At 39.2% G+C, this 22,984-nt stretch overlaps 2 long non-coding RNA genes across 3 annotated transcripts in view; one reads left to right on the top strand and one right to left on the bottom strand.

Annotated features, from left to right (window-relative positions):
• The window catches only part of LOC145528820 (uncharacterized), a 207,797-nt gene that overhangs the window by 171,576 nt on the left and 13,237 nt on the right, over window positions 1-22,984 (bottom strand). The window contains exon 1 of one of the 2 annotated variants that reach the window (XR_014070732.1): window positions 22,873-22,984. The exons of the other annotated variant lie outside the window; for it this stretch is intronic. This is a non-coding gene — a long non-coding RNA (uncharacterized LOC145528820). The remainder of the gene's footprint in view (window positions 1-22,872) is intronic. 2 annotated transcript variants of the gene reach the window in all.
• LOC145528997 (uncharacterized) lies at window positions 15,504-22,929 on the top strand. The gene is made up of 3 exons (XR_014070832.1): window positions 15,504-19,032; window positions 21,536-21,801; window positions 22,785-22,929. It is a non-coding gene; the product is annotated as an uncharacterized LOC145528997 (long non-coding RNA).

Here is a 22,984-nt window from a genome sequence, read left to right as displayed (position 1 = left end):
GCACCCAGGTAGCACTCCCTTGACAATCTGCCAACTTGTGTGTTTCTTAATATAGAACACTGCTCCTGCTGGCAAATTCATTTTCTCAATTTTCTAGAAGCTACAGAAAAGGATGGGAACAGGCTCAAGCCTTCCCTTAGAAATGGTAAACACCTCAAACAATAAAAGTCATCCATTTCCTTGAAAAATTAAAATACAATTTGGCATACATTTCTCAGGGCAGAGCCTTCTGTTAGTAACATGCTTTATAGTTGATAGTTATTTGAATCATTTAGGAGCTATTTGAAGACAGATGAGTTTAAATCACATCTTTAAACAAAGCAAAATAGATTTAGACTTCCACAAACATCTGTTAATTTTCACACACTGAATCCATTAAGATAATTCACCTTATGGAGTAACTCACAAGGAGAAGCTCCCTCCACAACACGGAAGAAGGGAAAATTCAGTTATGCAAATGATACCCATTTAAACTCTGCCCAGTGAGCAACAGAAAGAGTAAGCAATTCAAATTGCTTGTTAATCACCTTCACATTTACAGAGCTCCAGGAAAGCCAAGGCTGACAAGGTCAGATTTTCTGCAGGCTTCTAGAATGACAGTATCCTGAGGATGGAGCCCTGTCAGATCACTCACATGATGGAGAACCAATACGGCTGCTAGGAGTTCCTCCCTGGAATCTACCTCATGGACGGCTTTTTCCTCTGCTGGGATATTCGGATGATAAAATAATACTTGATGATCTTTCTCAAATTATTCAACTTGGACCAAATGAAAAAAGTGGTTGTAATCACCTTGCAACTGTGGCTGAAACCACCATTGGTCCTTGTTAACTAAAGGGGAGATACTGGCTTTTGCTAGTGGAAAGAAAAAGAATCTCTGAATTAGAACAAAAATCACTCCTGACTTCTTGTGAGATTTGAGATTCCATTAATAATGACCAGAAAGATAATTCCATAGCTGAAAACTCCAGTCAGGTGATACCAGTATTGAGGACATCATGAAGGATGTGATATGCTTAGAGTACCAAATTCTGACACAGAAATTTCTTTTGAATATCTCTGGGTTTAATGCATTTACAAAAAAAAAAAAAGTTATACCATTCTTAACTCTCCCAAGGGCTTTCTATTTAGAGGTTCTTTATTGAGGACTTACTTCTGGGCCAGACACTGTACTGAACTGTATTTAATTTCATTTAATCTTCAAAATAATATTATGAAATAGGAATCATTGTATTTGTGTTACATTTAAGGAATCTTTGGCTTAGAGAGTTTAAGTTATTTTACTTCACACACACATGCTAAGTCACTTCAGTTGTGTCTGATTATTTTTGACGCTATGGACTATAGCCCAACAGGCTCCTCTGTCCATGGGATTCTCCAGGCAAGAGTACTGGAGTGGTTTGCCATGCCCTCCTCCAGGAGATCTTCCTGACCCAGGGATAGAACATGCATCTCTCATGTCTCCTGCATTGGCAGGCGGGTCTTTACCACTAGTGCCACCTGGGAAGCCTCTATTTACATCATAAATAAGGACAAAGCTAGGATTTGAACCCTGGTCTGAATGACTTTCAAAATCCATGCTTGTACTGATATACTACTCTATGTTCTGCATAACAAGAAATAATTATGATCACCCTGATCTCCAAGGAGGTAAAGTTTGTTCCTCTACTCCTAGGTTTAGTTTGAAGTGTTAGTCTAGAATTCAAAACTTACATGCTTGGACCTTTCCTCAAAGGATTCTAAGCAATGGGCCTGGGAGCTAGGCAGGTCGAGTTTTCAAAAGTTCTTCAGTTGATTCCAATGCACACTCTCCATCAAGGAGGGAGGTGGGAGGGGGGTTCTGGAAGGGGAAATCATGTACACCCATGGTGGATTCATGTCAATGTATGGCAAAACAAATACAATATTGTAAAGCTAAAAAATAGATAAATAAACTAATTAAAAAAAAGAAATTGGCAATAAAAAAAAAGAACTACTGATATCACTTATAAGTGGGATCTAAAAAATATGATAGTGACACAATTTACAAAACAGAAATAGACTGACAGACACAGAAAAATTTACAGTTACCAAGAAGAAAGGTGAGGAGGGATAAATTAGGAGTTTGGGATTAACAGATACATACTACTATATATAAAATAGATAAACAACAAGGATCTACTGTATAGCATAGGAAAAAATAGTCAATATCTTGTAATAACCTATAATGGAAAAATGGGAAAAAATCTGAAAAAGAAAAAAAATCTGAAGCTGAATCACTTCATTGTACATCTGAAACTAACATAGAACTTTAAATAAAATATACTTCAATTTAAAAAAAATCTGATCACATAATTTAGTAATCCTGTTACATTGGAGTTCATGTACACCTTCTCAGATATCCTTGGAGATACCCAGAAAATTTAAAGGTTGTAGTCTCACTTCAATAAAAATTTTTAAAAATTACTCTTTAAGTTAATTCTTGATCTGGATAACCACACCCTGCTAGCTGAATTTGTTCTTTTCTATTTATTTCAGCTTTGTATTTGTAATCATGAATTTATTCACACAACAAATTATGTAATTCCTAGCATGGTAAGTAAGGCAATAAGCACATTTCCTCATTTGCAAAAGTGTTAAAAATCATGACAATCTGACAGGTTTGCTATGAAAGTTAATGAAAAGTACTTAGAGGGGTATAACATTTGGTAAAGACTCAATGAATGTTAGGTATAGTTTTTCTTATTGCTATCCTTTATTCTTTAGAGTAAACAAAAGTTCTAAACTTCATGTAGTACTAAGTACTATATTTCTTAGTACTAAGTACTCAAGTACTAAGTATTATATTTCTCATGAACAAAACAGTGGAAGGCAATGGAGGTATGATAAGAGCTCTACTTGGTGACCTGGGTGGGCCTCTCTATTTTAGTGATATTTAATCAAAGGCCTAAGTAGAGTGATGAAGCAAGCTACATAGCTGTGTAGAGAAGAACTTTCTAGGTGAGGGAAAAGGCCAATGAAACACTCTTAAGCAGGAATAAACTAAGGTGTTCGTACTCCTTCACTCATTTAGTTATAGGTGATCATGGGACAGAATGTAACTTTTGATGGAGTGTTTCTCAAAAGGCTAAAATTCTTACTGTGGAATGGATTCTGCACATATACCCTGTTTGTATGATGAAAGCCTAACTTCCAGTACTTCAGAATGTGCTTATATTTGGATATAGAATTTTCACAGGGATAACTGAGTTAAAATGAAGTTATTAGGGTGGACCCTAATCCAATATGACTGAAAATTTGGACTCAGACATGTACACACGTACAGAGGGAAGACAATGGAAAGACAGAGGAGACAGGCCAAGGAGAGAGGCCTAGAATAGATCCTTACCTCATAGCCCTCAGAAGAAATAAACTCAGTCCAACACTTTGATCTTGAACTTCAAGCCTCCAGAATGGTGAGAAAATACATTTCTGTAGTTTAAGTTGATCTGTGGTACTTCGTGATGGCAACCCAAGCAAACTAAATACAGATATCATTCTCAAGAATAAAAAGAATTCTTCAGGTGGATCTACTTATTATTCAAATTTAAAAGTTAGAAGATTTTGGTCTACTCAAAAGGATAGTAAGTGCTAATTTGGATTAGACACCCAGGACTTTCACCAAGTAGGTTGGTCAAATGGGAAGAAGTCTAGAAGCAAAGTAGTTCTTTGGGAGTTGGGGCCCAGTTGACATCTTTGAAAGCTTCCTAACCAGCAGGAGTAAGTTTTCTCATGAATGGATTGAGCTCTGTAGAAAGAATATGTAACAGTCCTCTGGTAAGCCACCAAAGACTTTCATTTCTCTTATCATCATGAGGTCCCCAGACTTTGGGTTGGAGGACATGATGCTGAAAATCAGACCATTTCTGAGCCTAACCCTCCAGGGTGTGTTCAGTAGGAACTGCTCGAGAATTGGCATCTAAGAATAAGAGGTGCCAGGGTTGTGACAAAGAGGAGCTTGGTGACTAGACTCATGCTATACCCTTGGAAGTACCTGGCCAGCAAGAGAGGGCTGCAGCTGAGAAAACTGAGTCACATGTTCATTAGGACTTGGGGTGGGGGACAAAAGCAGGAATAGGAATAAAAGGAAGAGCTGCCAATGGGGAGGTCTACAAAGGAGAGTGGGCACTTAAGTCAGACCTAACAGCTCCATCACAGACAGGCTGCATAAGTCTCTTTAAAGAGAGAGAAAGTGTGTTCTACCAAGCAGAGGATGGATGTTTAAAGGGTGGGACCGGTTCTGAAAATAGACGCAGTGTAGGGCAAAGACTTGATTGCAATTTAATGAAAGTGGTGCTCAAGCAACCAGAAAGGAAAAAAAAATTTTTTTCACCAAGAATAAGATACTCCAGCAGGCAATGCTGCAATGGCATTTCAAAATGCTAATTGTACCAGAATCTTGGTGGTAAACTGAAATGGAGACATAATCAGGGGCCATTCTAACTCTGGCATGCTATAATTAAGTAATGATTTGAACCAATGGTTTTAATAAGTTTCTCCACACAAAAGCCAGCACCTCTTTTCAATTCCTGCTACATTCATTATATTTAGCTCCTGCATGACATTTCCTAGCAGAAAAGCTAAATATCCAGTTTCTTTTACTTGTTTATAAATATTAATATAATAGTTTAAAATACTGGAAATGTATCACTTATTAAAATATAGCCAAACCTCCTTAGAGAGAATCAGTCACACATAAAGAAAAAAATAATAATTTCATATCCAGATTCATGTTATAAAGAAAACAGAACTAGTTAAAAGCATAGAAAATGACTCAAGGATTGTCTGTTTGCTTCTCTAGGACAAGGACATTTGAGTAAAGACCAGAATAATGAGAAGGATGAAGCCATAAAAAGATCCAAAAGAAAATCATTCCACCAAGAAGAAAAAGGAAGTGCAAAGGCCCTGAGGTAGGAGTGAATTTGACATGACTGGGCAACAATAAGAATAGTCAGACTAAACTTTAGTGTGTGGGGGGTAATAGGGGACGATGAGAGTGGAAAGTCAAGGAAGGGGTAGTATATGCAGGACACTGTGAGGTGAAGTAAAGAATCTGGATTTTATTCTAGTTACAATCAGAGAATCCTAGAGACCTTTAGCAAGAGGGTGACATTATATGTCTTCTCTTTCCAAAAGATCCCACTGGCTGCTCTACGGAAATTGCAAAGAAAGCAACAAGACCAGTTATGAAGCATTTTCAAATCAAAGGATGAGGGTGGCTTGAATTATAGTTTGGTTAGGGATGATGGTGAGGATAAATTGTTAATTGACCAAGGGATATAAGGAAAAGATAAATTATAGTAAAGTCAAAGAGAAATCCTAGGTTTAGGGGCTGAGAATAGCAATACCATTTACAGAGATGGAAAACAGATATGATGGAAAGGGCTATTAATAGTTCTGTCTTGTTCAGGTTAAGTTTGAGATACCACTTAGGCCTCCACATAGAGATATTAAATAAACAGTTGAATGTATGAATCTTGTGCTCAGGTTAGAATTTTAGACTAAATCTATAGGTTTGGATTCTACTAGCACAAATATGGCATGCTCTAGAGGCACAGACATGGATGAGATCACATGACTTTGATAGCCAAGAGTAGAAGCTCTGGGTCACATCCGTATCTTGATATCTGATGAAGGGATAAAGCCAGCATGGGAGATAAAGAAGAACTGGTCAATACAGTAAGAAGAAAAATAAAGAAAAGAGCATGGTCAACCATTAAAAATGCTGCTAGGAATTAGAATTAAATAAGACAGAGAAATGACCACTAGGTTGGGAGTTAATGGAAGAGAATGGAAACAGAGACTGAGTGAAGAAGACTCACAAAACTGTTCATTGAACAGAGAAATGGGCTAGAGGATATTCAGAGGCCAAAATAAAGGGTATTTCGTGGAAGAACAATATTAATGACTACATGATCAGTCCAATAAGAATAATCCAATGGAGACATGTTCATTGATTGTATTAACAAACAGGCTAATTTATTCTGCAGTAAGAAACTTTTTAAAAAGTCTCATTTGAACACAGTAAAATTTTATTGCTTACTCCAAACTAGCCATGGAGGAGGGGGGTATGGGAGTATGAGTACATTTCTCTGTTCTTGGTTTGGCAATCATTCAAAGCATCATTACTAAGTTACAGTAATTGAGGCAGTTTGATACCAGCACAGGGATAGATGGCTTACTATGTATACACTACTATATATAACATAGCCAAGAACCTACTGTATAGCAAGGGGAACTCTAGTCAATATTTTGTAACAACCTATAAGGGAAAAGAATCTGGAAAAGAATATATATATATGTGTGTGTGTATGTATGTACATATATATATAGCTGAAACATCGTGCTATATACCTGAAATTGACACAACATTGTAAATCAACTATATATCAATAAATAAATGACTATATCACCACTACCAAAATACCCCCCAAACTCCAGTAAATTAAAGTGAAGTGAAAGTCACTCAGTCATGTCTGACTCTTTGCAACCCCATGGACTATACAGTCCATGAAATTCTCCAGGCCAGAATACTGGAGTGGGTAGCTTTTCCCTTCTCTGGAGGATCTTCTCAACCCAGGGATTGAACGCAGGTCTCCCACATTGCAGGCAGATTCTTTACCAGCTGAGCTACCAGGGAAGCCCAAGAATACTGGAGTGGGTAGCCTATCCCTTTTCCAGTAAATTAAAAATACAGATAACACAAAATTTCAAAACATTTAGATGAAAATACAGGAAAATATTCTCATAACCTTGGGATACGGAGGGATTTTTTAAGTGCATATCCTAAAGAAGATTTTGAAACGTTAACCACATTAAAATTTTAATCTTTTATTAAACCGTTAAACTCTGGTTTTGCCCTTTGACTTGTACTTAGCTGTATCTGCATTCAGCCCATGCCCCACTGATCTGGCCTCTCTGTCAGTGCCACAGGAGGGAGCAGACTGTCAAATGCTGTCCTCCCAGAAGTAATCAGTTCAGGGCTGGCTATATGATAAAGACAGATGGTCCACTGTATAGGAGATGGACAGCACGCACTGCCCACTCAACACTGTTCAACATCCTCCCTGACAGAAGGCACTCAAAGTCATACTGTATAATCATTTCCTTCTCAGGACTGCTGGGCAGCGCCTGCTCCATGTAGCATACTGTCTATGAAAGAATTGTTTTGGCTAGTCTCATAATAATTTCCCTATGAGGTTTTTGCTTCAGGAAGAAAAAGAATATTGGAAAATGGTATATTTGGAATCAAAGGGAAAAATCGGTATGGGAGAAAAGATACACATTTTCATCTATCTTTTCCATCAGGCTGCTCTGACACTAAATTAAGAGTTTTCAATGATCGCTTTATGTTCCTCATTTAAGCTCCTGTTTAGAAATAGCAATGAATTTAAAATATAAAAGATAATATCCAAAGATTCCTACATTTAAAATACTGTAAGAATTCCTAGATCCAGATTTCAATTTAGTCTGCACCTGCGGAGACTCCTGGGTGTTTATGTTTAAGCAAGTCCTGTTTTATCTTTGGAGTCTCTTCTGCTACAGGTAGAAGAGCTTAACTAAGGCAGTTGCAGCCACCTTTTTTATCCATGCATGTGCTATTCTAAATCCTAAGACTGTGCAGATAAAAAGCAGTGAGGATTTGTCCTCAACTTTTCTTTGATTGCCATTGCTTCTGAGTGCTGAAGAAAGCTAAGGAGTTGGAAGGTTGTCAGGGACACTCCCTTTTAGAAAAAATAGCATGTCAAGTGCCTCAAACATCTCCTGCTTTCAGCCAATTCCTTTGGCAGCCAGCGTAAGTGCTATTGTCACTTGAATTTCTCTGAGGGAAGCAAGGAAAGGCCAACTAGGTTTTCTTGCATCCGTGACCTTGCACAAACACTGTCATTCCCCATGCTCCCTCCACTGGATCTGAGAGCTGTTCAAGCTACAACAGCCAGGCCTAATTTTTGTTCAGTTCAAGTTAAGTTGTTTTTATCATTATTTTAATTCTCACAACTTGGGGGAGGAAGTGGATTTTAAGAAGAAAAGGACTTGCATCTTTATATTTGGCTACTATTTCCTTTCTCTGAGAAGCCCTCTGTCTCTTTCTTGGAGTTTTGAGACTCTTTCTGTTCTGACTCAGGAAAACAGAGCTAAAATCAATAAGAAATACGTCTCCATCTCTGCAGCAGAAATTCCTGCCAGTCACTATGCACCGAGAACAACAATCTCAATTCTCCTCATTTCCCTTTCCATATAGTGTATAAATCTCAAATCACCACTTCATTCATGCAGCAATATCCTTTAAGACCTACCAGGATCTGCACTATCTTCCAGGGCTATAAAGTTAGATGGGATGTGGTTCCTTGCCCAGGAGGAGCCTCAGGTTCATGAACAGGACAGCAGAGAATAAATAACAGGTACAATAGCAGGTAGGATGCCTGTGGGAGGACAGAAGGGTAGCACCTGGCCCACCCTGGAGAAATCAGAAAGGGCTTCCTAGAGGAGATGACACCCTGGCTAGGTCATAAATGAGTAGGAGAACTCCAGCCAAGAGAGGAAGGAAATAAGAAAAGCTCAGGCGAGGGAATGATAAACACCGAGGCAAGATTTCTCAGGCTCAGCATCACTGACATTTTGGGGGCAGATAATTCTTTTCTGGTTGGGGGAGGGGCTGTCCTGTCCAGTTCAGTTTTAGCAGCAGCATCCCTGGCTTCTATTCAGTACGTGACAGTAGCATCCCCTCCCTCTCCTGTGACAAACATATATGTCTCCAGACATTGTCAAATCTCAAATTCCCTGGAGAACGAATTTGCCCCCAGTTGAGAGCCATCACATTAAACATGGAAGGAAGAGCTTGAAGCAGGTTAGTGTAGTCAGAGGGTCACTCTGGAGACAGAGAATGACTGGTGTTGAAGATGGAGAAGTAAGCAAAAGCCAGGTCTTCAAAGGTCTTTATGCCTTTCAGCTCCAGGAAAGTGACTTCACCTAACAGGAGTGGTTTCCTCTTATGAAAAATGGGAATAGCAATACGTTTCCCAGTGGAATATGGCCAGGGCTAAATCAGATCACATATGTAAAGAAATTAGCACAGTGCTTGTCATATATAAAAAGAGGTTTGTTCCCTTTCTCCTACTCGGCTCCTTGTCGGGAATTAGGGTGATGAATTGAAGGGCAGTCAGAGGTGAGTTGTGGCGGGGGCCAGGGGTAGCCTCTGAGGCAGGAATAATTAAGCCACAGGCAGAGCTGATGACTTCAGAGCTGGACATGCTCCCACCTGGCCCACGAAAGTGGGAAGTCCTGCATCCCAACCACATTGTCCTTACCAACTTCTGAGCTTATCTTTCCAGAACACCTGGCTCACATGGGTTAACCACACACTTCCTTGTCTAACATTTATCTTAACTCAGCCAGCACCTACAGCATTCTGTATATATACACGCCAGGTCACGGAGAAGAGGAAAGCAGACACGATAATAATAGAATTCTAGCCTTCATGACTTCCACCTCAGGGGTGGGGAAAATAGCACTCTTGCTCCTTTTGTCAGCAAAATTTCCCTGTCTCCAAACCAAGGGGAGGTCCAGCTCAGACAGCCATGCCCGTCAGAAGTCTGTCCTGGGGGCTGCCCTGCCCTAAACAGAGTCTGAGCATCCCTCCTCTATGAGACCCACAGCATTCACCTAACCACTCTCTGGGGGCCTCAGCACATGGTCCTACAACTTATTTGTTGGTTGGTTTGTTCACTCATCAACGACTTAAGTTACATGGAGGCAAGCATCCTGTATTTCTCAAATAGTGATTGAATTAATGCACCAATACAGAGTTCTGATAAAGCATACAACAACTTGGTGAGTGTAAACAAGGAGAGATTTAAAAAGCAGGGCATTTTCATCCTCTCCACATGCCAGCATCTGCATGTGAATTACATCCTAGCTGGCACACAACTTGTTTTCAATTCTTTGTCTCAGATTTTTAACCACTTGCATTAGTTTTCTAGAACTGCTATAATGTATTGCAAAATTCAAACCGTCTTGGTGACTTAACAGAAATCGACTCTCTCTGAGTTCTGGAGGCCTGATGTCTGAAATCCATATAACAGGACTGAAATCAAAATGCTGGCAGGGCTGAGGTCCCCCCAAAGGATCTAGGGAACTTTCTGCTCCTTGCTTCTTTTAACTTCTGGTGGCGGCCGTGGCATTTCTGGGCTTGGGGATTGCATGACTCCAGTCTCTGCCTCCACGGTCACACTGCCTCCTCCTTTTCTTCTTATGTCATTCCTCTGTCTCTTATTAAGATACTTGTCATTAGATTTAGGACTTGGATAATCTAGGATGATCTCTTTATCTCAAGATCCTTATCTTAATTACATCTTCAAAGAGCCATTTCCAAATAAGGTTGCACTCACTTGTTCTGGGGATTGGTCATAGACATCTTTTTGGAGGCCACGACTCAAACCACTATCTCATCCCATGTCCATGATGCATCATTTAGAAACCCAGCTGGCTGTGGTCACATCCTACATCCTTTTAGCCTGTTGGAATCCAGCTTCATATAGTCAGAATTATATAGATAACGTGGGTTCTTTTGAGCACAGTTATATATAGTTACGTTATATAACATGTGCTCTTTATAAGTGTTTCCTTTGCTTGAGCATGTTGCAGCAGAAAGACTACTGTGCTCCGAGTTAAACACAGGAAGATGGAGTCCTGGGTTTGCACGTTATAAACAAGTCAGCTGCAGTTTTCTCAATCATAAATTAAGAGCCTTGGATGAGTTCATGTTTTTTTTTACCTTGTTACTCGTATCTACTCTCACTTATTCTTTCTAAGAAGACTACAGGGTGGGAGGTATTGCAATACTGATTCTTAGAAATCAGGGAACTGCAGTTTATTTAAGCAATTTGCGCATGGTCACAAAGCAGGTAGGTCTAAAACATGGTCTGTCCTTTGAAGTCAGTTTTTGCCTGACTCCAATATCTCTCCTTTCCATCAACCATGATATCCATCTTGTCAACCACATCTGAGACAGGAAGCTCTCCATTTTATCCTGAGTGGCTCTAATACAAGATTTCATCAGAGATTCAAACCCAAAATACTACACACATGCACTCTATTTATTCACAGAAGAGTTTATGAATAACTAAAACTCAGCTTTGACAATCAGTAAAGTTGCTGCCTAACTGCACACATTAAAAAAAAATCCATTTTAATCTGCTCGACACTAAGTGTTGATGGTCCTGAACAGGGTCCATGTCAGCATTCTTCAGAGGCTTTGCTGGTACTTGACAACTGCCTGCAGCTGAACAAACCTGTGTCAGGAAGGCTAGGTTTGGAATAAAAGTTTCTGCAAAGGAAAAATCTCTTCTCCTGGATTGTCAACCCAAACTCAACAGAGAAGTGACCCTGTTATGACTATCTTGTTGCCAGTGCTAGCTTTTATTCTGATTCCATGACTTGGCAGACAAATAGCCAGCACCAACTGAAGACAAAAGCTGCAGTGATTAAAGAAAGAGAACGGTAATAAACCTTGTAAACTGAAATGGAAGCTGCCCTCATCTGATTGATGGGTATTCCCTTCAAAGAAGACAGGTTTTGAAATATTTAGTCCTCTATATTATATTTGCAAAGTAATCATTCATTATTTTTATTAATTGCAGATCCAAGTAAATACCATCAGAGACTGCATTTAGCAACAGGTCATCAGTATTTTCATTCTGAGTTAATGTACTTTTTACCAAAAACCTCCAACCTGTAGCTCCAAGGTCTAAGATAGTCCTAGGCTTCAACATCTCAGAGGAAGAGAAAGTCAGAATATTTAGGGGGTGGGACAGTGTTGGTGAGAGAAGGAAAAGTAAAAGTAAAAGTCACTCAGCTGTGTCTAACTCTTTGTGACCCCATGAACTGCAGCATGCCAGGCTTCCCTGTCCTTCACTATCTCCTGGACCTTGCACAAGCTGGCATCCATTGAGTCGGTGATACCATCCAACCATCTCATTCTTTGTCATCCTCTTCTCCTCTGCCTCCTGCCTTTCCTAGCATCAGGGTCTTTCCCAATGAGCCAGCTCTTAGCTTCAAGTGGCCAAATTATTGGAGCTTTAGCATCAGTTCTTCCAATGAATATTCAGGGTTGATTTCCCTTAAGATTGACTGGTTTGATCTCCTTTCAGTCTAAGGGACTCTCAGGAGTCTTCTCCAGCACCAGTTCAAAAGCATCAATTTTTTGGTGCTCAGCTTTCTTTATGGTCCAACTCGCACATCCATACATGACTACTGGAAAAACCATAGCTTTGACTTCATGGACCTTTGTTGGAAAAGTAATGTCTCTGCTTTTTAATACACTGTCTAGCTTTGTCACAGCTTTTCTTCCAAGGAGCAAGCATCTTTTAATTTCATGGCTGCAGTCACTGTCCACAATGATTTTGGAGCCCAAGAAAACAATCTGTCTCTGTTTCCATTGTTTCCCCATCTATATGCCATGAAATGATGGGATTGGATGCCATGATCTTTGTTTTAAAAATGTTGAGCTTTAAGCCAACTTTTTCACTCTCCTCTTTAACTTTCATCAAGAGGCTCTTTAGTTCTTCTTCACTTTCTGCCATAACGGTGGCATCATCTGCATATCTGAGGTTACTGATATTTCTCCTGGGAATCTTGATTCCAGCTTGTACTTCATCTAGCCTGGCTTTTCGCATGACGTACTCTACATATAAATTAAATAAACAGAGTGACAATATACAGCCATGGCATACTCCTTTCCCAATTTTGAGCCAGTCTGTTGTTCCGTGTTGGATTCTAACTGTTGCTTCTTGACCTGAATACAGGTTTCTCTGGAGGCAGGTAATGTGGTCTGGTATTCCCATCTCTTGAAGAATTTTCCACAGATTTTGTGATCTACACAGTCAAGGCTTTGGCGTAGTCAGTGAAGCAGATGTTTTTCTGAAATTCCCTTGCTTTTTCTATGATCCAATGGATGTTGGCAATTTGATTTCTGGTTCCTCTGCCTTTTCTAAATCCAGCTTGTATATCTGGAAGTTCTCAGTTTATGTATGTTGAAGCCTAGCTTGGAGAATTATGGGCATGATCTTGCTAGCATGTGAAATGAGTGCAATTGTGAGGTAGTTTGAGCATTCTTTGACATAGCCTTTCTTTGGGATTGGAATGGAAACTGACCTTTTCTAGTCCTGTGGCCACTGCTGAGTTTTCCAAATTTGCTGGCATGTTGACTGCAGCACTTTCACAGCATCATCTTTTAGGATTTGAGATAGCTCAGCTGGAATTCCATCACCTCCACTAGCTTTGTTTGTAGTGATGCTTCTTAAGGGCCATTTGACTTCACACTCCAGGATGTCTGGCTCTAGGTGAGTGAGTAATCACACCATCATGGTTATCTGGGTCATGAAGATCTCTTTTGTATAGTTCTTCTGTGTATTCTTGTCACCTCTTCTTAATACCTTCTGCTTCTGTTAGGTCCATACCATTTCTGTCCTTTATTGTTCCCATCTTTGCATGAAATGTTCCCTGGGTATCTCTAATTTTCTTGAAGAGATCACTAGTCTTTCCCATTCCGTTGTTTTCCTCTGTTTCTTTGCATTGTTCACTTAGGAAGGCTTTCTTATCTCTCCTTACTATTCTTTGGAACTCTGCATTCTGATGGATGTATCTTTCCTTTTCTCTTTTGCCTTTTGCTTCTCTTCTTCTCAGCTATTTGTAAGGCCTCCTTAGACAACCATTTTGCCTTTTTGCATTTCTTTTTCCTAGGGATGGTCTTGATCACTGCCTCTTATAAAATGTCACAAAACTCCATCCATAGTTCTTCAGGCACTCTATCAGATCTAATCCCTTGAATCTATTTGTCACTTCCACTGTATAATCATAAAGGATTTGATTTAGGTCATATCTGAATGGCCTAATGGTTTTCCTATTTTCTTTAAGTTTGAATTTTGTAATAAGGAGGCCATGGTACACCCTACTTTTGTAGACTGCTTCTTTAGAGCCCAGACTTTAGCATCAGGTTCCAAAGATAAAAGTCCTGAGTCTATAACTTTCCTTAGTTTGTGTATGATACCTAAAATCTCTAGGCCTCAATGCTCCATTTATAAAATGAGGGTAAAAATACCAGGTTTAAGTAAGATAATCTATGTAAAAGCCTAGAACTCTTCCTGGTATATAGCAATCACCATTATCATCATTTGTTTAAACTAAATTCTAAAACATTTTCAGTCCATTGCAACCTGATAAACTTTCAGCCAACAGAATATAACTATGTACATATGTTGTTGTTCAGTTGCTAAGTTGTGTCTGATTCTTTGTAACTCCATGGACTGCAATATGGCAAGCTTCCCTGTCCTCCACTATTTCCCAGAGTTTGCTCAAGTTTATACCATCCAACCATCTCATGCTCTGCCACCCATGTACATATATTAAGAAGCATAAACTACAACACACACCCCTGAAAACAGCAATTTCCTGGAACCCTCCTAGATTAAGCCATTCTAAATCGGTTGCACCATGGTCCCAGTTCATAAGTCCAGTTTCTTATTGAGGATCATGTTCTATCATTTTGCTCTCTAGCTCTTAATGCTGCCTCAGAGAATCTGACTCAAATCCACTCCATCAGCCTCCCAACTTAGAACAACTAATTAAGAGATACAGCCAAAATGAGTACATCAACATCTGAGTTGTGAGCTGCTGGGCTTAATTCTGGCCTAACCAATCCACCTCATTCTCCTTAGCCAGAAGACTTGAATGTTCTCAAGCTTAAAACTTGAATGTTGAATCCACCATTTACTTTCTTTGATGTCATACAAGCTATTAACTCAATCATTCACTCACTCAATGTTCACAGCATCGTTTTACATGTCTATGTACTGATATTAATGCCAGGACAAAAAATTTAATATACAAAAACAAAATACACTGTGTAAATTATCCCAAAGACTTGCAATATAGTCAGTGGCATGCAATACATTTTCTAGCATAGTTGAAAGAAACTGGGTGACTGTACATTTCTCTACCTGTGAGTCACAATAATAAACTATCAAAGCAAAAGGTAGATATACTAATTCAGATCAATAGAGCTTAATGTTGCCGCAAACTTATTAAATGCCATGCTACTGCTGCCTTTCTCATAAAGGAAGAATTGCCTAAGGAATATTAATAAATTTCTAAAATGAAAAATCTTCCATAAGGCCATACCTAACTGAGACATATATCATTTCTTTTACAATTCAGATTTTCAAATGCATAAATGGGACAATCAATTTTAGGGAAGCTATTCAACATGCAATGGTTTCAGCTTTTGCTCCCAGCATTCTCTGTTAGTGACAGCATCGTTAACCCAAGTCCAAAAAATTGAGCTCTATTTTGATCTTTGGGAAAAATCCAATTTTAGAACCACAAAAATGAATTACTTTTTCCTTTTGCCATTACCATATAATGCATGCATATATATCTGCATATATATATATATATATCTTTGATTTGATATGATTAAATTACAATCCTTTGTTTTGTTATTTTTCTTCCTCCTATCAAATTGGATTTTTCTAAGGGACTCGATCTTTGTGACATGCTAGCCATGGCAGTGCTGTCTGGTGCCCAGACAGCTTTATGAGAGTTGTTTCTTTCAGCACTCTGATGACTTACGGTCGTATGGACAAGACTGCAGAAGCAAATGACTGACTCTGCAGGCTTGGAGATAAAGGCATTTAATTATAGTTTTAGTTCAGAGTCTGAATTTCTTGGGACACATCCAAGGTTTCTGCCTCAATGTGGGCACATATAAAATAGGTAAAGCACAACTCTTCATCTATCTTCTCACAAGAAAATTATTACCCACATCAATTTCTATTCAGGAGGCCTGGCTCCGACAAGGCCAGTTAGGTGGGAATAACAGCACTTAAAATACAGTTTGAGATCTGGTGGTGAAATTTGCTAAATTAAACCATCGCAATACTTAAATATAGAGAAAAGGCAATAGAATTAAGACAAAAGTAACAATGGAAACCATTCATCATGCATATGTTGCAAATTCAAGGCATTCTACAGGTTGCCTTACGTACATCCTTGTAAATCCTGTCAACTCATGAAATAAGTATTCTTATTCTCACCTTTTCAAACAGATGAACCAACTGAGATTTATAGTATTTATAGATATCAAATACTTTGGCCAAGTTTCCACATAGACCAAGTAGCATAGGCTGTGATTAATCCAGCTTCCTTCTGACTCTTATAAACAAGTTATAGCTATGTAATCAATAGACATGAGATTTAGGTGGAAGAAGAGGGCTTCATGCACCTTGCCGGTATCTGAACATCTCAAGTGATTAGGAATTTACGTGTGCTGTCTGTAAAACATCAACTCGTATGCCTTCTTCTCCTTTGTTAGTCATTTCCTAAATCATGGCAAATCTTCAGCTATCTTTGGTTGCTCCACAAAACATGGAACTAATTAGTCCACTGGTCTTGTGCAATGCTACTTTTTAAAAAATTGAGATATAATTGACATGTAACATTATATTAGTTTCAGGTGTACAACATAATGATCCTATATTTGCATATACTGAGAAATGGTCTCCATAAGGAGTCAAGTTAACATCTGCTGGTGGGATGACTCTGATTATATGTTCATAAGTTATTAACACTGCCCTTCACAATCTCTGCTCTCCCAAGTGACAGCTCTTTTTATATGTTTAATAGCAATTATCACTACCCTTCTGTACCATAGTTCCAAAGTCTCTGGAAAGCCAAAACTCTCCAAAAGCAATGGGAATAACCATTTTTTGAGGTCACTGTGTCCATATCTGATTTGTAACTTCTGGTAAGAATTTCAATGGATGTAAACTTGGGCAACCTCCAAGAGATGGTGAGGGACAGAGAGGCCTGGTATGCTGCAGTCCATAGGGTTGCAAAGAGTTGGACATGATTGGGCGACTGAACAGCAAAGAATTTCCTGTTGGAGAATGAGTGGCCCAGGGCTGGGCCACTTGTCATTCACCCAACACACAGCATCCTTTTCCAACTCTAGGCTTCAACTAGGCTGCTTTTTCTACCTGAATTGTCTTTTCCCTCCTTCTCTATCTGGTGAAATTGTGTTGATAATGTTCATTCTTCATGGCCAAGGTCAAATATCACAGCTTTTAGAAAGCTTTCTCTAAACTGCCCAGATAAAACTTGTCAATTTCTCTTCTGTGTCTCTATTAATCTACATTAATATGAACATTTAGCATCCATTTGAGTAGAATCAGTAAGAGCATCTCCTCTATTGTACCTCATCCCTGAATTCCCTGAACCTAATACAAGGCTTGGCATGTAATAGCTACTCAATAAGCACTCATTGAATTGCATTGACAAATGAACTCATATTTGCAAATACTTAGAGACTGGAAGAATGATGTCAATAAACATACTGGGTACACTGAAAAGGATACCTTGGGGAGTAAACACTGTATTAGGTTTAAGTTGCAGCATAAATCCTCCTTGTACATAAGGATTTTCTGGAGATAAAATTCTGAAGAGATTTAAGAAAGAAAAATAGACAACTTAGGCTGAGGTGGCCAGAAGCAAAGTTAAAGCGATGAGGCAAAGATCCCATGCATGCAATATAAAAGTCAGCTTTGCATCAGGTTTCTCCTCTGTAGCCTTCTACACATGTGTAGAATGCTGGGCAGTTTACAGAATATTTATTAAAGGAGTCATCTGATCCAAAAAATGTGACTTCCCTTGGATAACAAAAAACCTTGAGTCGCAGAAAACTGATAAAAGATCATAGGTGATTTGATTAGTTAGAGGTTGAGCTCAAACGAGAGTCTAGATGTTTTCCTTTTTTCAAGTCCAGCTTTGTGCTCTTGCCTTAAAACATATACTAAGTGTCAGGCAGCAATGTTCCACTTGGCACTTGACCTCAGCTCACTCTTCTCCTTCATTATCCCTTTGCATCACTATTTTTCCAATTCGCTTCACTTTTCTCTCTGAAATCGCTATAGACTCTTTGAGATTGTCACTGTGAAGAAAGAGTGCTGTAAATAATGGCCAGGTGTTCTTTCTCACCTTAAATCATTAAACCCGGAGTCTGTAGCAGGAAAGTGACTATTGGCAGCAAATTGGTCTTTCCAGATACACCTGTTCACACAAAGAACCATCACTCCTGGGAGAACCATCCTAAAATATTGACTCTTCTACTTTTAGTGTTCTCCAAGGTACTGCCATTTAATCCGCTTGGAAAAAAAAAGTTCTGTTTGCTAATAATATTTCATGTCTACTGCTCCATAGCTCTACAGATTTCAAGTCAACAAAAGTATATTGAGCATTTAATATGGATCATGCCCTTTCTGAACACTGGAGAGTCTTCAGGTTAAATGAAACATGGTCCCTGCCATCATTGCGGCCCTAAAGATAATAGTTATAACACACTATAGGATCAAGTTATGCATCATCAACTGAGCAGAATGATACCACTGCCAGTTTATGGTTTCCTTTGGCCCTTTCAGAGCCACTCTCTGTCTCTTCCTTGGCAACATTCCTTTCTTGTGTGCCAACAGTTCACATCTTCACTCTCTCCAAGTCTGTTATCAAACATGTTGGTCCAAAAATCTTGTCTGTTAGTCTCTCAACCTTTTGAGCACTGCTACCCTATCTGCTAAGCCAGCACAAACTTACCCGCATCCTCTTTCTTTATCTTCCGTTTTCCATCCTCAATGGAAGGGGTATTTCTCCTTCCATTTACTTCTCCAGGACCTCAAGACATCAGCCTCCATCTGTCCTGTCTATCCAACATTTTCGCCACACCTGGTTATTTGCTCTATTAGCAGACAAACAGATGCAAGTCTCTCTTCTGGTATCCAAGTCAGAAACCTAATAGTTATCACGAGCTCTTCTACTTCCACACACAATCAGTCATCATATTTATAGATTTGAAGACCTCTTATATCTACTCCTTTGTCTAATTCATTGCTACTCAGAGAAGGCAATGGCACCCCACTCCATTACTCTTGCCTGGACAATCCCATGGACGGAGGAGCCTGGTAGACTGCAGTCCATGGGGTCGCTAAGAGTCGGACACGACTGAGCGACTTCACTTTCACTTTTCACTTTCATGCACTGGAGAAAGAAATGGCAACCCACTCCAGTGTTCTTTCCTGGAGAATCCCAGGGACGGCGGAGCCTGGTGGGCTGCCGTCTATGGGGTCGTACAGACTCGGACACGACTGAAGCGACTTAGCAGCAGCAGCAGCCTCAATTCAAGCCAGCATTCTCTCTTACAAGAATTATTCCAATAACCTCTTGACTGCTGTTGTTGCTAAGTTGCTTCAGTCGTGTACGACTCTGTGCGACCCCATAGACGGCAGCCCACCAAGGCTCCCCCGTCCCTGGAATTCTCCAGGCAAGAACACTGGAGTAGGTTGCCATTTCTAGCCCTCCCTTATTCCATTCTTACTTCTTTCTAATCCAATGGCTACCATAATTCTAGTGAGCTTTCTAAAATCTGAAACTAATCATGTTACTACTCTACTTAACATTTTTCATGGTTTCCTTTTGACTGAAGAATGAAGTTAGTCTTCTTCGTGTAGTGCATATGATTTTCCAAGCTGCCTCTGAGTTACCTGACTAGATACTCCACCTCTCATAGTTGGCATTCCAGCCTTCAAAAACTTTATTTCTTCCAATATCTTTATCTTTTTTTCTCATGTTCTCCCTCTGCCTAAAAGCACATCACCCCTCTCACATTTTAGCCATGACAAGTCCTCTTCCATCAAAAACCCTCTGGGAAGGTCTTACTGATTTCTATTAGATCACTCCCACATTCTCAAATGCACTCTAACAGGGTTGTCAGTAATGTCACATGTTCAGGGAAACCAGAAAAGGAAAGTCATTTCATCTGACAAAATACTGTTTTAGGTATGTGACCTAAACAGATTCAGTCTACGTGATATTTGGGGTCCTGCTTCCTTGAACATCTAGCACTAAATTATTACACCCTCACCCTCCACTCATTTTCTTTCTGGAGGTGGAACTCCTGTTTGCATGAAACCTGACTTCCATGTCAAGAGGGGCTACTTTTTGGAAATTTCAGTTGCAAAGCACCACAGATGCAGATGACTTTGGGAAAAGAACAGTCAAAGTCAGTTAATCATGAATTGTTGCTTTTTGGTAAGCAAAACCAGGTGCTATTACTGTAGGTCAGTGACAAGGAAAGTGCAAATAAAGTAAATTATCACACAGGCCACATCAGGTAGCAAAGCCTTTGGTGAGGTTGAGGTTCTTCATTCTTCAGTATAAAACACACTTGTTTTCCATCAGAAGTGAATAAAGACATGTCAGTCATCTGTCTGGATCGCAAAAGAAATCACACAGTCGACCCACAACACTATGATAGTTCCTGTTACACAACATAGTGATTCAATATTTCCATACATTTCACAATCATCACAAGTCTAGTAACCATCTGTCACCATACAAAGATATTACATAGTAATTATTACTATATTCCCCACACATTATTATTATATTGTCCACACTGTACATTTCATGCCCATGACTCATTTATTTTGCAACTGAAATTTTGTACCTCTTAATCCCCCTCACCTATTTCTCTCCTCCCCATATCTCCTTTCCCTTTGACAACCACCTGTTTGTTCTCTGTATCTATGATTCTGTTACAGTTTTCTTTTGTTTGTGAATTTGTTTTGTTTTTTAGATTCTACACATAAGTGAAGTCACACATTATTTGTCTTTCTCTGCCTGACATTTCACTAAGCATAATACCCTTTTGGTGCATTCATGTTGTCACAAATGGAAAGATTTCACTATTTTTAAGGCTGAATGATATCCTATTGTGTGTGTGTGTGTGTGTGTGTGTATCAACCAATGTGGCAATCAACAGATGAATGGAAAAGTTGACTGAATCAGTTCAAAACTCCATTCAACCAAGATCCCAAATAAAGCTCCATTGTATTATCAAAACAACAATGGTTAGAGGTCAATTTTCAGTTCACTTCTCTCCAGTCACTCAGTCGTGTCCTACCCTTTGTGACCCCATGGACTGCAGCACGCCAGGCTTCCCTGTCCATCACCAACTCCCAGAGCTTACTCAAACTCATGTCCATTGAATCAGTGATGCCATCCAACCATCTCATCCTCTGTCATCCCCTTCTCCTCCCACCTTCAATCATTCCCAGCATAGGGTCTTTTCAAATGAGTCAGTTCTTCTCATCAGGGGGCCAAAGTATTGGAGTTTCAGCTTCAGCATCAGTCATTCCAATGAATATTCAGGACTGATTTCCTTTTGGATGAACTGATTGGATCTCCTTGCTGTCCAAGTCTTCTCCAACACTACAGTTCAAAAGCATCAAATTTTTGGTGCTCAGCTTTCATTATAGTCCAACTCTCACATCCATACATGACTGTTGGAAAACCCATAGCTTTGACTAGACAGACCTTTGTTGGCAAAGTAATGTCTCTGCTTTTTAATATGCTGTCTAGGTTGATCGTAACTTTTCTTCCAAGGAGCAAGTGTCTTTTAATTTCATGGCTGCAGTCACTATCTGCAGTGATTTTGGAGCCCAAAAAAACTAAAGTGTCTCACTGTTTCCATTGTTTTCCCATCTATTTACCATGAAGTGATGGGACCAGGTGCCATGATCTTAGTTTTCTGAATGTTGAGTTTTAAGCTAACTTTTTCACTCTCTTTTTTCACTTTCATCAAGAGGCTCTTTAGTTCTTCTTCACCTTCTGCCATAAGTGTGATGTCATCTACATATTTGAGGTTTTTGATATTTCTCCCGGCAATTTTGATTCCAGCTTGTACTTCATCCATTCCAGCATTTTAGGAGAGGTTGAAATGTGAGCAAAACTTGTAAAATAAGAACATTTCCCTTCTAATAGATTCTATTAGAATAGAATCTTCTTTCTCCATTCATCTGTTGATGGCCACTTTGGTTGCTTTCATGTCTTTGCTATTGTAAATAATGCTTCTGTGAACATAGAGGTACACGTATCTTTACAATTAGTGTTTTTATTTTCTTCAGATAAATATCCAGGAGTGGAATAGCAGGGTCATAGGTACAACCTAAACTTATACAGTGCTGTATGTCAATGATATCTCAATAAAACTAGAAGAAAAAAAGTAAAAATAAATATAAAAAAAAATTTAAATCTCCCATTTATGTATAATCAGTCTACTGGTAACCCCTGTCCTAAGGAGAGATTTTGTTAACGAGATGAAACAGCAATGGCACCCTGCATAGCTCATGGCCTGAGGAACCCATTTACCTGGGCTTAAAACCTGGCTTAACCACTTACTGGCCTTACATGAGACTGTTTCTTGACCTCACAGTGCCCTAGTCTGCTCATCTGTAAAAGACCAATAAGAAAGATAAGACTTCATAAAGTTGATGCAAAGGTTAAATAATATCCAAAATTCCTAACTCATGTTATATGTGCAATAAATATTGTTACCTTATTGTTATATAACAAAATCTAATAGAAGCTATTAGAAGGGAAATGTTCTTATTTTATAAGTTTTGCTCACATTTTACCCTCTCCTAATATTGAACTCTAACCATTGTTGTTTTGATAGCACAGAGGAGCTTCATTTGGGATCTTGGTAGAAAGGAGCTTTGAATTGATACAGTCAGTTTTACCACTGAGATATTTTTTAAATCCCAACATTTATTCAATGATTTTAATTTTAAGAGGGAGATTTCAAGTCCCTACCTATACACTTAAGGAAAAGATCCCAGCACAAGTTCTGGTTGACTCCCTGTTGGAAGGTGGCTGTTCAACAGTTACCTGATGTTTCACACCATCACTCTGGCCACTTGGGTCATAGAGGAATATCTTTATGAAGAGTAAAGGAAAATACCTAGCACTTACCAGATGTCAAAGTCTGCAGAAGTTACCTTGGCAGTTTAAAAACTTCATCATGTGCTCTAAGTTAGGTGGCTGGCAGCATTCTAGTTGTTACCAAGAGACTCTTTTCTAGGTC

Source organism: Giraffa tippelskirchi, chromosome 1 (assembly GCF_054371585.1).
Source record: "Giraffa tippelskirchi isolate mGirTip1 chromosome 1, T2T-mGirTip1v1.2.pri, whole genome shotgun sequence".
Classification (NCBI taxonomy): domain Eukaryota; kingdom Metazoa; phylum Chordata; class Mammalia; order Artiodactyla; family Giraffidae; genus Giraffa; species Giraffa tippelskirchi.
The sequence above is the reverse complement of the archived record's forward strand: the minus strand, read 5'-3'. Positions and strand labels throughout refer to the sequence as shown.